The sequence below is a fragment of the Vipera ursinii genome, assembly GCF_947247035.1.
Source record: "Vipera ursinii genome assembly, chromosome: 4".
Lineage (NCBI taxonomy): Eukaryota > Metazoa > Chordata > Lepidosauria > Squamata > Viperidae > Vipera > Vipera ursinii.
In genome coordinates, this window is record NC_139514.1 from 102301301 (window position 1) to 102317399 (window position 16099).

Below are 16099 nucleotides of genomic sequence, written 5' to 3' on the forward strand. Positions count from 1 at the left end.
TATCTTGATATGGCATGACATTCACCTAAATCTTTTCCTTTTTTAAAAAAGAAAAGTTTATTCATTTCATTCTGCCTCAAATAGTTTACAAAACTTGGAAACAGAGACTATAGTGAAAAGTGATTTTTTTAAAAAAAGAAGAAACTGTAAGTGTATGTATGTATGTATGTATGTATGTATGTATGTATGTATGTATTCAATTTCTATAGCCACCCATCTCAATCAATGGCTCTATGTGGGTTACAATTTAAAAAGAATATATTACAATTAAAACACTCAAACCATTTTAAACCAATAAACACAATAGATCTTTCGCAACCTCACCATCAAAATGACAAGGAAGAGAAGAAACAACGGCCACACGAAGAAGGGCTGACGACATATCCAGCCTATACGCTGTACCAACTCTGCCTGTTGTGTCCCCAAGGATAAAGCTATTAAGAAGTTTGTCATCTGAAATATTGTAGAAGCAGCTGCAGTCCGAGATATATCTGAAGCAAGTGTCTTAGATTCCTATGTGCTACCCAAACTGTATGTGAAGCTTCACTATTGTGTTAGCTGTGTTATCCACAGCAAGGTGGTGAGAAACTGATCCCATGAGGCCAGGAAGGACCGCACTCCTCCTCCCTGATTCAGGCCAGCAGGTGCTGCACTGAGAGCACCCCCTATGTAAGGAGATGTTTTAAAAGATGTCAATGCCAAATATTGAGTCAATAAAAAGGTAAAAGGTAAAGGATCCCCCGCACATGCGTGCTAGTTGTTTTCGACTCTAGGGGCCAGTGTTCATCTCCATTTCAAAGCCGAAGAGCCAGCGCTTGTCTGAGGACGTCTCCGTGGTCATGTGGTTGGCATGACTAGACGCCAAAGGCGCACAGAAAACTGTTACCTTCCCACTGTAGTGGTCCCTATTTTTCTACTTGCATTTTTACATGCTTTCGAACTGCTAGGTTGGCAGAAGCTGGGACGAGTAACAGGCGCTCACTCTGTCATGCAGCACTCGGGATTCGACCTGCCAAACTGCCGACCTTCTGATCGACAAGCTCAGCGTCCTAACCCACTGAGCCACTGCGTCCCTATTGAGTCAATAAATAAATGCAATTAAAACATCCAAAATAAATGCACATAGCAGCCAAGATAAATGGCCAGGGAACAATGCAGCCAGGAAACAGGAATCTTGACACATTCAGAGTTCCAGAACATACCCAGGTTTTTAGGGCCTTTTGAAAGGCTAACAGCATTCGAGCCATTGTCCCAAAGGTGCTTTTTTCATGTCTCTTTGACCCCCTCCTAATTTAAATAATCCTAAACAAAAGAAGGACAGAGGAGAATGTGGGCAGAGAGGACCACTGGTTTCTATATCAAAACTGAACAGCCCTCTCTCAACAGAGGGGGAAGGATATAACATCATCTATCTCCAATCTACAACACAGTCCTTTCAACAGTTCCAAGAAGGCTCCACACCCATTTGCACTGCTCGGGTGACCCTGAAGACACAGATAAGTCTTCAGGGGCTTCAATGACTTGCTAAAAGAATGCAAATGACTAGCTGTCTGAAAGGGGTATAAATCCTGCCATCCCCCACCATCCAGTCAGAGCTGAAGAAGCTTCTTGGATGAGAAGCCAAACGTCTTCAAGAAAAACAACGAAGTCCAGTTGTTTTGATAACTGAGAATCTCCATAGATGGTGGAGCCATTTTGACCTCCAGAGGGAGGAATGATATACATGTTTGCTGAAAGCACTCCATACAGTTACATTATCATATGAAATGTGTTTATTATTAGGAATTTGGAATAGGAAAGGTTGCCAACTTTGCAACGGTTCCAGCGAGTATAGATAAACTCCAATATTGTTAAATATTGTTTAAAATATCCCGGCTACACAATAATGTATTATTTGAATGCACTCTTATAGATACTCTTATAGATCTTCTCTGTTCTACTTTTTGATCTCTGCTTTTGATAATGTCCTATCAGTTATTTCAATATTATATTAGTTGATTTTTGGATTTGATAATGTTTGGCTATATTTATTGTATTTTATATTTTATAAAATATAAATGTTTGGTTATCTATATTGTGATAATTGCTTTTTTAGTATTATGAATTGTTATCAGTGATGGCCAACCATTTTTTATGTGGAAAAGTAGCATATATTTTTTTATATCCATATGATAGTTTAAAGAGATGAATTTGTTTCTCAATCAGGAACCCAAAATTTTAGGACAGAAAGCTGGAATGAGCTATGGGGGACCTTGGTGAAACTGTATCCCAGCTATCCCAAGGCAATTGGGGTCTTCAATATGAGAAGAAAAAAGCCAAAAGTCTAAATATTACAGTGCAGAAATATAATGCACTGAATTCTTTGCTTTAATATGAATAACCAAATTTTGTGTTGGAAACATTATTCTTCTCTGCAATAAAGTTTCTAATCTAGGTGAAAGCTCTGGGAGTCTTCTGCCAAAACAATTCAAGTAAGGAGTGAAGGATCTGGAGACCCTTGAATTTACAGCTGAGCCCTGGAGTGAAGCCTGACACAAGGAACAGTTAATTCTACTGTAATTAAGTACACTCTACTTAGTTTAATCAGCACTGGAAAAAATGTGTCTATTGTTCTAAATAGATTACTTTCAATGTGTGATGGTAGCCAGAAATAGCCATAGAAAAGTTGTGGCTTCTTTTCAACTTCCTTTAAATTTATAAGGTAAAGGTAAAGGTAAAGGTTCCCCCGCACATGCGTGCTAGTCGTTTCAGACTCTAGGGGCCGGTGCTCATCTCCGTTTCAAAGCCGAAGAGCCAGCGCTTGTCCGAGGACGTCTCCGTGGTCATGTGGCCGGCATGACTATATGCCAAAGGCGCACGGAACGCTGTTACCTTCCCACGGGAGTGGTCCCTATTTTTCTACTTGCATTTTTACGTGCTTTCGAACTGCTAGGTTGGCAGAAGCTGGGACGAGTAACAGGCGCTCACTCTGTTACGTGGCACTCGGGATTCGACCCGCCAAACTGCCGACCTTCAGATCGACAAGCTCAGCGTCCTAACCCACTGAGCCACCACGTCCCTATTTAAGTTTATAGTCAGAGATAAATAAAATGCAGTGTTAATTGTGAAACTTGATACCAATATGTAATCTGCTACTAGTATCTTTATGAATTGTGTGCGTGAATGTCTGTGCACAGATGCATATACTTCTGTTATAAATATCTGTGATACATTATAAATATTATATACTATATATATCACAATCTCATGTATGTGCATGTGTGTACAGTACATATGCAAGTGCATATATACTTACAAACATACTTGTACACACACTAGTCTAGAAATTATTAGACATTAGATTGTGAATTTAACTGTAGAGTATCCTCTTAGCTTATGTATTTCAATTCTTAAAAGTCCATCAATGTGTCTTCCACAACTCATTTTCCAGATTTTTTAACATTTGAAATACCCATGTAAGGTAATCATTTGGCATTCTTTTAGTCTTTCTAAATATATTTTTCCCCATAAGCTAATAGAACTGTCAGTGAGTACCAAATGAATATTCTATAATGAAGCATCTCTGAATACAAACTGATTCATAGAGTAGGCTAGAATGACATTGGAAGTAGTCACACAAAGCCACTAATGGTGAAAATGCCTTCCCAATGGGAAGAAGAACTGAAACAATTTCCAGAGCATTTAGATAGTTTTATAGTTTTCTATAATAGAGGTGGTGTTCATAAATCAGTTTTAGGAGGCAATTTGTGCAGATTTGGGATAGAAATGGGTTATACATGTACTCACCAAAAAAATAATAGATATCTGCTACATTGATTACTATATTTTTAGTATTTTTAATAACTGTGAGCTTGTTCTCTTATTTTAAAGATGATAAATAATAGGAGGGAGGGAAGAAGGAAGGAAGGAAGGAAGGAAGGAAGGAAGGAAGGAAGGAAGGAAGGAAGGAAGGAAGGAAGGAAGGAAGGAAATGTTTAAATAACCTCATAAAAATAAGATAAGATTGACATACAACTATGTATTTTTACAAGCCTTGCCCAGGGAAGGATGTATATATTTTGGCATTTGAATTTTAGAGCAGTGAATTTCTTGGGGCAAAATGTCATCCAGGAATAAATAAATAAAAATAAAACTTGATTCCTTTAAAGTAAAATGCTCTTTCTTGGTATCTAAATTTCAAGATGTAGTCTATGATATAACTGTACAGTCAAAAGAAATGGAAACTGGTTGATTATTCTGAAATAATACAACAACATACTATGTTAGATACCGTAGTTGGTTGATAACATCATTTTTAATGTTTTCTAATATGTGGCATATATCCATTGTCTTCTAGACTACATATGTTTAGTCTTGGGCACTACAGATGAAAGGTAAGAAGGAAATGGAGAAATTAGAATAGATTCAAAATACCAGGATGATAAAATCAATGGAATCCAAGCCCAATGAGAAATGGATAAAGGAACAGGGTATTTTTATCTTACAAAAGAGAATAGCTATAGGAGAAATAATATGAATTAGGAGCAAGAGAAAGAAAAAGAGGTAAACTTAAAAACAAGGAGAAACAGGAGGAATACAAAGAAAGTCATTTTAATAGGACAGAGCTAAGGCTGTTGATTATGGATTACAAGCATTTAGCTAACAAAAAAGTTAGCAGTTTTGCTGACATGTATACTAGTTATCTTGAATGTTGCAGTTCCAACAGCCTTATAAGGGAGGTTTTCAAACAGAATTGGGAAAGATAATGGATTCTGCACCAAGCAGGGGATTGAACTAAAAGATCTTTAAAGACTATAAAATAAATAACTTCATTTATTTTATGATTATAACTAAATAAATCCCAGCAAGTGATGTAGCTCATTCTGCCACATCAGAATTTTGTCATCTTTCAGCTTTTCCTCTCATTAATTGAACACCAGGCTATGCAAAGTTTAAGGGTCACAATGTATTTAGTCTCTTAAAAATGTTTGCAGGATTACACTTCAAATGGCAGGTGGGATTTGGTCAAAGAACTGAATAAGAACAAGACAAATATTAGTAGCTGATCAAAATTAATATAGCTCGTAATGCTCATTTAAAGCTTAGCCCTTTCTGTCACATTACATTACAGTTTGGTGGTTTTTGTAAGGGCCTCAGGGACCCTTGGATTTTACAGATAGTGTGTGCATCATGGCATTCAGAGGGTCTGAATTCGAAAAAAGACATAGGTTCAGGGGTGGGGAAGATAAAGCGTGGGAGGGTGAGAGATCTTAAGCATCTTAGACATAACCTTATTACATTTCTATCCTTCAATTTTTGCAGCTGCCTTGTTTGCCTGCACAAGTGAAGCAGCTCAAATGAAACAGTTTGACACCATTGTTTATTCTAAGATTTCACCAGCTTGAAAATTAGAAGATCTAATTTAATAGAGTGGAGCATTAATTTGTGAATCTCAGGATCAAATGAAGCTTGTGAGGCTGGATGCAAATTACCGTCCCCCAGCAAAACTTACATGACTGCATTTCATGAGGCAAAGTGATATAAAAAGCAATTCATATCCTCATCTCGGAACTGAATAGCAATTATAAATATGCATTGGAATTTGGAAAACTGTTACTAGCTTCTAGCTTCTGCAATTGAGTCAGCTTTATATCTTCTTCAATAAATAAATAAATAAATAAATAAATAAATAAATAAATAAATAAATAAATAAATAAATAAATAAATAAATAAATAAATAAACTGATGACTACATCACTTCCTAGTTGAAGTAATTTTGGTTTTGATGCCATATTTATAGACAAACTTTGTATGCTTTAGACCTGATTCTGGTAAACATGAATTCATTCCCTTTCACTGTGATGTTTGGCAAAACATCACATTCAAGAACAGTCATGCTTTTGATTCAGATAAATTGATTTTCTGTTTTTTGTGACATAGTTATAACAAGAGTGCAAACTGTTTGAAAAAGCTATTCTCAGTGTTCCATGCTCAAAACAGTTTCAAGAATTGAGTTTCAAGCATGGAACAAAGGATGTTCTGAAAGAAGGGGAGTATCTCTCCCATTCACAATTCTTTCCAAGGTGATAGTCTGTTGCCATTTAAAAAAAAAACTTTATTTGTTTGGGGGAATTAATCCTTTGAATTATATTTCTGCAGTGGAAGTAGCACAGTGTGGAAATAGCACCATAATGCTGGTTGGTAGTTACAAATAGAGGGAGGAGGAGGAGGAGGCCACATAACTGAGATTCACAGGAACAAAACTTGATCGTTGTAGAGGCCTTCTGCTCTGTGCTTCCAAACAACAAACATTTCACCAAGAATGGATATTGGGGTTCGCATCCCACCAGGCTCAAGGTTGACTCAGCCTTCCATCCTTCCGAGGTAGGTAAAATGAGGACCCAGATTGTTGGGGGCAATTAAGCTGACTTTGTAATAATGCCGCTTGGGGGGTGTATGAAAGCCCTAATAAGCAGGCATATACATAGAATGAAGGCTACTGCTAAGCTTGTAAGCCGCCCTGAGTCTTCGGAGAAGGGCGGGATATAAATGGAATTAAAATAAATAAATAAATAAATAAATAAATAAATAAATAAATAAATAAATAAATAAATAAATTTAGGAAAATGGTAAACGTTTTTAACGATGACATTAATTTAATTTTGACTTTAATTGTGTTGTATATTTGTATGGCTTTTGCTACCCTTCATGGATTAGTGCCTGGTCGTGGCAAAGGGGCTTGTGTAATTCAATGAAGCTATGAGCTATTCCATGCAGGGCCACCCAAGATGGGCAGGTCATAGGAGAGAGTTCTGACAAAACGTGATCCACTGGAGAAGGAAATCGCAACCCACTCCAGTATCTCTGCCATGAAAACACCATGGACAGTACCAAAAGGGAAAAAAAAAGATATGACACTGGAAGATGAGCCCCTCAGGTCGGAAGGCGTTCAATATACTACTGGGGAAGAGCAGAGGGCTAGTACTAGTAGCGCCAGAAAGAATGAAGTGACTGGGCCAAAGCTGAAAGGATGCTCAGCTGTGGATATATCTGGTGGTGAAAGGAAAGTCCGATGCTGTAAAGATTTTTTCTACATAGGAACCTGGAATGTAAAATCCATGAATCAAAGAAAGCTGGACATGGTCAAACAAGAGAATACTGAACATCAACATCTTAGGAATCAGCAAACTAAAATGGACAGGAATGGGTGAATTTAATTCAGATGACCATCAGGTATACTACTGCGGGCAAGAATCCCTCAGAAGAAATGGAGTAGCCTTCATAGTCAATAAAAGAGTAGGAAAAGCAATACTGGGATACAATCCCCAAAATGACAGAATGATCTCAGTTCGAATCCAAGGCAAACCATTCAATATTCACAGTAGTCCAGGTCTATGCCCCAACCACAAGTGCTGAAGAGGATGAAATTGAGTGGTTCTAAGAAGCCATACTGCACTTATAGAACTAACACCAAAAAATGATGTCCTTATCATCATGGGGGATTGAAATGCTAAACTAAGAAACCAAAATATAACTGGAATAAAAGGAAAGTTTGGCCTTAGAGTACAAAATGAAGCAGGGCACAGGCTGATAAAATTCTGTCAAGAGAATATGATGGTCATAGCAAACACTCTTTTCCAACAACCCAAGAGACAGCTCTACACATGGACATCAGCAGATGGTCAACACAGAAATCAGATTGACTATGTGCTTTGCAGCCAAAGATGGAGAAGCTCTATACAGTCAGTGAAAACAAGACCAGGAACTGACTGTGGCTCAGAGCAGGAGATTCTTGTTGCAAAATTTAGGCTTAAACTGAAGAGAGTAGGGAAAAGCGCTAGGCCACTCAGGTATGAACTAAATCATATCCCTGTTCAATATACAGTAGAGGTGACAAATAGATTTAAGGAATTAGATCTGATAGACAGAGTGCCTGAAGAACTATGGATGGAGGTTCGCAACATTGTACAAGAGGTAGCAACTAAAACCATCCCAAAGAGAAAGAAATGCAAGAAAGCAAAATGGCTGTCTGAGGAAGCTTTGCAAATAGCTGAGGACAGGAGGGAAGCGAAAGGCAAGGGAGAAAAAGAAAGATACACCCAATTGAATGCAGAATTCCAGAGAATAGCTAGAAGAGATAAGAATGCCGTCTCAAATGAACAGTGCAAAGAAATAGAAGAAAACAATAGAATAGGGAGGACCAGAGATCTTTTCAAGAAAATTGGAGAGATGAAGGAAATGTTTCATGCAAAAATGGGCATGATAAAGGACCAAAATGGCAGGGACCTGACAGAGGAAGAAGAGATTAAGAAGAGGTGGCAAAATTACACAGAAGAACTATACAAGAACGAGCTTAACATCCCTGATAACCATGATGAGGTGGTCACTGACCTCAAGCCAGACATCCTAGAATGTGAAGTGAAATGGGCCTTAGGAAAGCTGAGCAACAACAAAGCTAGTGGAGGTGACAGTATTCCAGCTGAGCTATTCAAAATCTTAAAAGACGATGCAGTAAAAGTGCTACACTCAACTTACCAGCAAATTTGGAAAACTCAACAGTGGCCACAAGTTTGGAAATGATCAGTTTACATTCCAATTCCAAAGAAAGGCAGTGCCAAAGAATGTTCAAACTATCGCACCATTGTACTCATTTCACATGCTAGTAAAATTATGCTTAAAATGCTACAAGCTAGACTCCAGCAGTATGTGGATCGAGAACTACCAGAAGTACAGGCAGGATTTCAAAGAGGCAGAGGAACAAGAGATAAAATTGCCAACATACGCTGGATCATGGAGAAAGCTAGGTAGTTCCAGAAAAACATTTACTTCTGCTTCATTGACTATGCTAAAGCATTTGATTGTGTGGACCACAACAAACTGTGGCAAGTTCTTAAAGAGATGGGAGTACCAGACCATCTTATTTGTCTCTTGAGAAACCTATATGCGGGTCAAGAAGAAACAGTGAGAACTGGACACAGAACCACTGATTGGTTCCAAATTGGGAAAGGAGTCCGGCAAGGCTGTATACTTTTGCCCTGCCTTTTTAAATTATAGGCAGAGAACATCATGAGAAAGACAGGGCTAAATGAATCAAAAGTTGGAATTAAGATTGCCGGGAGAAATATCAACAACCTAAGATATGCAGATGATACCACTCTAATGGCAGAAAGTGAAGAACTAAAGAGCCTCTTGTTGTGGGTGAAGAAGGACAGTGCAAAAATTGGCTTGAAACTTAACATTAAGAAAACCAAGATCATGGCATCTGGCCCTCTCAATTCCTGGCAAATAGATGGGGAAGAAATGGAGGTAGTGACAGATTTTATTTTCCTTGGCTCCAAGATTACCGCAGATGGAGACTGCAGCCAAGAACATAAATGATGCTTGGTCCTGGGGAGGAAAGCCATGGCAAATCTAGACAGCACACTAAAAAGCAGAGACATCACCCTGCTAACAAAAGTGTGTATAGTCAAGGCTATGGTCTTCCCAGTTGCAATGTATGGCTGTGAAAGGTGGACCATAAGAAAGGCTGAGCACCAAAGAATTGAGGCCTTTGAACTATGGTGCTGGAGAAGATTCCTGTGAGTCCCTTGGACTGCAAGGTGATCAAACTGGTCAGTCCTAGAGGAGATCAACCCTGAGTGCTCTTTAGAAGGCCAGATCCTGAAGTTGAAACTCAAATACTTTGGCCATCTAATAAGAAGGAAGGTGTTAAGAATTAAAGTCCTAACCTGGTTTGGGTGAAATACATATAATATGGTTGTGTACATTTAAGAAGAGAGATGGCCTAAGGGTGTGACTAATTCTATTCAGCATAAATGAATTTCAGATGTTAGATTTACTCTCTCTCTAGTGTTTTTTCTCTCACTGACTTGTTACTGTGTGTATTGATATTTGACTTTTAACTGGTAAGGATTTTTGACTTTGACTTTGTTTACTCCTGAACTATTATTCAATGGTGATTCTTCGTTACTGACCTTGGATTGAAAACTGGACTATATGTAATTGTGTTTTTTTTTGTTTTGTGTTATATTGTCTGAGTAAAAATATTGTTATGATACAACTCAAGTTCTGCACATTCTTCACATTCTAATTTTGTTTCCTATTAACAGAAGGACTCACTGCAGAAGAGCCTAATGCTGGGAAAGATTAAGGGCAAGAGAAGAAGGGAACAACAGAGAATGAGGTGGATGGATGGAGTCACTGAAGCAGTAGGCGTGAGCTTAAATGGACTCCAGAAGATGGCAGAGGACAGGAAGGCTTAGAGGAACGTTGTCCATGATGTCGCGATGGGTCAGACACGACTTCACAACTAACAACAACAACAAACGGCTTTTGGTAAGTTGGAAGACACACAAAGTTTAGATAGTAAACTAGTAATTTCTTGTTCTGCATCTTGGGGGGAAAGTGCTAAAAAAGAGATTGTTTGGGGCTGAACCTAGCCAGCCATATGCCTTCCATTAGCAACCTAGAGGCTAAAATTGTATGTCAGGAAAAGGAGCTGTAGCTGCATTCTCCTAAATTAGATCCCAGAAGTGAAGTAATTCAGAGGAACCAGCATAAAACCATCATGTTAAAGAAAGCAACTGGCAGGCCCAAGATCAATATGGCATGGGAACATCTGATGCTCATGTTCAAGTTTCTGAATCCATTACAAGGGACAGGATAGCAGAAAGCACTAAGCATCTATTATTCTCAGAGATGATCTTGGCAATCAAAGAAAACCACTGCTATTGAATCTTGATTGACTATTTTCAAACACAGTCTGAAATTATTGAAGCAACCATTCAACTGCAAGTGGTGTGATGATCAAAGACCACCAGATTTTATTCAAATTATTGCATTCATGATGGTGTTTGATAATGAACCTTTCAGCATAGCAGAGTAGGCTAGATTATACATCTTTTTACTAGATTGCACATTATTTTCAGCAGGCCAAAGTTAAACAGTATTTCCTACATCCTTCATGCAAACATAAAGTGTTGATCTTTTAGGGCCTACTAAACAATCTCATATCATTTCAGGTAAAAATGTGTCCAGTCAAAATATAGTACATACATCTTATATTAGAAGAGAATATTTTAGCTCGGGCTTGAAATTTGTTGTGATTCAGCGTCAGCCTTTGCTACCGGCAGCTGAGTCTGATGATTCTGAAGAGGAGGAGGAGGGGTGTCAGAGGGAGGTTCTGATGCACTGCAGGACTCTCAGCCTGGCCCCTCCCATCATGTTCCTCATCAGACTCAGCCGTGTGAGCACAAGGTATTAGATGTAGATGATTCAAAGCTAGATCTATTCAGGGATGCTAGGAGCAGGAGGCAATTCAGCAAAGCAAAACAGAGAAAGGCAATGAGGCACCTCAGTGAGAGGAAGAGAAGGCAATGAGAAGCCATGCCTTGGGACTGCTGATAAAAGGGGAAGGTGTGGGAGGTGCTGGTTGCTGAAGGCAACCGTTTGAAGATCTTCTGCTAAAGTCCTGGTCTGTTATTCCTGTTAAACTCTTGTTTGAACTTTTGGTTTAACTCTTGTTTGAACTTTTGATTTCTTTGTAAATAAATTTGGTTGGGTTCTTCCAGCCTGTTGACTATAAAAAGAAGTTGTCCCTGACATTCAAACAGGGCCGGTTGTAGGCTGGAACAGAACTAAATGAAGGATCCTTGGTGTTCTCTGAGCTTGGTTGTTTTCTTGCAGACATTTCATTACCAAACTAGGTAACATCATTAGTGCTAATGATGGTCTGAAAAAACTGTACACTGAACTGCTTAGTTGTGCTGGCATAGGTAGATACCTCTTCATCCCAAGTTGAAAGACAGTCTTATACAACAAGCAAAGTAAGCATAACCATAGAGGAACTCTGGTCACTAAATTTCAACAGAGACCAACATACAAAGAATCATTTCAGCAGCAATGTCATCTGCACTTTGTTGCATGGATCACCTTGGTCTGGAAGGATCCAGAATCAAGATGAATCCAGCAGGCACTGAAATTGCCACCAGCAACCTTGCACATAACTACTATAAGATTGTTGCTTATATTTAGAGAAGGATGAATACCAAACCAGTGCCAAGTCACACTCACTAGAGAGTAATGTACTTGGGCATAAATATTATTTAGGATTTTATAAATCGTTAATGTTTGCTTTCTTCTGCAGTTCAAAACTAACCGCCTTCACTCCCTGCCTCTCTGTCTGCATCCCTCCCTTCCTTTCTTTTCCATAGTGTTGAAGTTTCAAGTTATTTCATATTCACTTCATTAAACATCTTACTCTTAGCTTCCTCTACTTCAGGGGTGTCAAACTCCCGGCCCACAAGTCGGACACATTATCTAGAAGCTGCGCCCACCCCATTGCCGGCAATGGCAAAACCGTCCCGATATGTTGCGTGATGTCACGTGATGTCACGAATTTGACACGTCTGCTCTCCTTCAATTCTTTGTCAATTCTTTATCATGGGCTGATTTAAATGGAAATATTGTAGAAAAGTGAGGAAAATGGGAAACCACAAGGAAATATATTATTCTTAGTGCTATTCAAGTTTGTGATAGTATAGAATATTACTGATAGAAAATTTCCTGTACAAGTAGTCCTTGACTTACCATCACAACTGAGCCCAAAATTTCCATTCTTAAACAAGACAATTGTTAACTGAGTTTTGTCTCACTTTATATAACCTTTCTTGTCACACTTATTAAGTGAATCACTCCAGTGGTTATGTTAGTAACCCAGTTATTAAGTGAATCCAGCTTTCCCATTGACTTTGCTTGTCAAAAAGTCACAAAAGGTGATCATATGACTCCATGATACTGCAACCATCATAAATACATGCCATTTGTCAAGCATCCAAATTTTGATGAAGTGACTCCAGGAACGCGGCAACAGTCTTAAATGTGAAAAATGGTCATAAGTCAGTTTGTCCAGTGATTTTTTTTCAGTTGTGACTTCAAACAATCATTAAACAAAGGCTGGTAAGTCAACTATTTTTTTTCTCCCCATCTTCTTTCTTTGACAGTACAATGCCTCACAATAACAATGTGTCAGATCTGAAATTTCAGTTGTTAAAGTGATAACCAGCACAAAACTAATGGAAGAGGTTGAAACGGAGAGCTTCTGGACTAATTATTGTTGCTAACAATACAGGGGGGGAAAGACTTGTTCATAGAGCATTTACTAAACTTTTAATATTGTATCCAACTCTCCAATTGTGGTCTCTGGACCATAATAAAAAAATGATTGAAACTGTTCTTGAAGAGAAAGTAACATATAATAAACATGTGTAAGAACTTGAAGATAACCGATTGTGAAGAAAACGGGCAAAGTAAGTAAGGTATTATGATCTTGAGGGGATAATTAATTAGCATTGCTTCATTAAACATCCATGTTTGTTCAGAATTCTTTTTTTTTTAACAAAAATAAGAATATATGTTAATATCTTCTGAATAATTGGCTACATTCTGCTGTGTATTTTTTTGTAAATCTCATTATTCCCCCTCAGCACTGCTCCCAAGAATATGTTAAATCACTAATAAATAATAAGAACTGCTGCCTGCCTTTATAGTAGTAGACCTAGTGAATGTCAGACACAATAGTCATTGGTTATGCATGAATGAACTAAGTAAAGTTTTGTTATCTAGAGAAAGATGTTCCTCTATAGCAGACATGTCAAACTCGTGACATCACATGACATCGTGCAACGTATCTGAGCTTTTTCCCCATTGGTGGCAATGGGGTGGGCGCGGTTTCATCGCGACGTGTCCGGCCCGTGGGCCGGCAGTTTGACACCCCTGCTCTATAGTCATGACCGCATATGATGATAAAATTACAGAAAATACCATGGATATTTTTCAGCTTTACGCTTTTCATTTTAAGAAGTGGAGGGTTTAGAATATAATTTTTAAAGAAGTTCTATCAGAAAGGTTTGTTAGATAAAAGCAGGTCATCTCAATTTACTATGATGTCATTTTATTCCAATATTTTGTTCCAATAGGCAGGCACAGCCACATTCCTCTGTGTATTAATGATTCACCTATGGAGATGGTTACCAGCATCAAATGCCTGGGTGTGCAGGCTGGCTTGGTTGCTCAACTGAGAGACACTGGTGAAGTGGGCACAGCAGTGCCTGCATTTTCTGCATTGCATGAGAAAAGCACATCTTCCTTCCCCTATCCCAGACATGTCAAACTCGTGATGTCACATGACATTGCATGACGTATCGGGACAGTTTTTGCCAGCAGTGGGGTGAGTGTGGCTTCCACATGATGCATCTGGCCCATGGGCCGGCATTTTGACACCCCTGCCCTATCCTTACCATTTTCTATAGAGGGATGATCAAGAGCCTCCTGTCATACAGCATCACAGTCTGGTTTAGAAGCATCACTGCTTCAGTAGGGAAGGCAGTGCAGAGAGTGGTGAGGATGGCTGAAAAGATTATTGGCAGATCCCTCCCTTCCATCCAGGACATAGCACATAAGCGTTGCTTGAGCAGGGTCCACACGATTCTCTGGAACACTACACATCCTCTTCACAACCTGTTTTCCTTAATACCTTCTGGGAGGAGGCTCCATGGTATCCAAAGCAGCACATCCAAATTCAGTCACAGTTTTGTTCCGTACAGTATTAACTTTGTGAACTCTAAAGCTTCCTCCTTCCGTTATGTATTCAAGATGGACAGTGATTAATATTTATATGTCACTTATATGTAAGGATGTAGGTCTATACATATGTTGTATATAGAATGTTTAAATGTGTGTTACGTATTTGTACACTTCGAGAGCAAGCCAATAATTTCATTTTTAATGTGTGCCATTGTGCCCATGTAAAATTGACAATAAAGGTTATCTATCTATCTATCTATCTATCTATCTATCTATCTATCTATCTATCTATCTAACTATCTATCTATCTATCTATCTATCTATCTATCTATCTATCTATCTATCTATCTATCTATCTAATCTTTGCCATTAATTTCAATTTTAAGTACATTTGCAAAATAACAAAACATTTTTGCTCTGGGCAAGAAATGCCTTGTGGAAAGAAAATAAAAATGTAATTACAGATGTTTTCCATGAGGCCATGAATCACCATGGGAATGGGTAAAGGAATTGATTTTATGCCTGTATTGATAAATTTTTACCAGTGGTTTTACAAGGCTAACTCTAACTATAAATGTCCAAGTTTTTATCTCAATTTTAAGGTGTTTATATTGTGTTCCAATTTTCAAAGAGGGAGATTCTGTGATCAGAATTGGAGAACAAAGACATAAACCAACTCATTTCAAACAATCCTTTTCAGCCCAAATAACTTTTCTTTTGTAGAATATGATGGTTATGAACATTTAAAACAAAAATAACAATATATATATCACTCTATCTCTCTGTCTCTTCTGATTGCTGCTAAATAACATTATCAGCAGCTTATAGGCCAGAGAGTTTCTTGATGCCACAATCCATATTGTTGGAGAAGGAAAAAAAATCCCTGTTTATTAGATAGCCAAGCCCTCTTAAACAAATAATGGTTGTAAACTTTCTGTGAGAATAAATCGAGGGGTGGGTTGTCATTATTTTCTTAGTCTTTTCACTCTGGAAATCCTATTTTTTGAAACAGCTGTCAAATATTATCTTTAATGACTGAGCTGAGATATCTAACTACTACAGAGTTAGTCTTTTATATACATACACACGCACGCACACACACACACACACATATGGGGCTACTATGTACCTACTATGCAGGTAGCTTAAACAATAAAAAGGAAGAAATGAAAAGTGTGTTAGCCAAACCAAAGTAAAATAATGAAATAAAATAAACAATGAAAAAGAAAACAATGAGAATACATCATTATGATAAAAAAGATGGACGAGTGGAGAGCAGAGACCAAGGCAGGGAGATGGAGTCTGCTATCAATCCAGCAGTCACCTCCAATATGGAACTACCCCAATGCATCTCCAAGCCATCAGGCAGAGTCAGATCTTCAGACCCCTAAAGAAGAATAGGAGGTTGGGGACAGATCTTACCCTAGAGCAGGGGTAGGGAACCTTGGCTCTTTTAAGACTTGTGGACTTCAATACCCAGAATTCCTGAACCAGCCATGCTGACTCTGGAATTCTGGGAGTTGAAGTCCACAAGTCA

At 38.4% G+C, this 16099-nt stretch overlaps 1 pseudogene across 1 annotated transcript; it reads left to right on the forward strand.

Moving 5' to 3' along the window:
- Nucleotides 1–331: 331 nt before the first annotated feature.
- On the forward strand, nt 332–673 carry LOC310640357 (small ribosomal subunit protein eS26-like; annotated as a pseudogene). The gene has a single exon. The product of its transcript is annotated as a small ribosomal subunit protein eS26-like (transcript).
- Nucleotides 674–16099: the final 15426 nt, after the last annotated feature.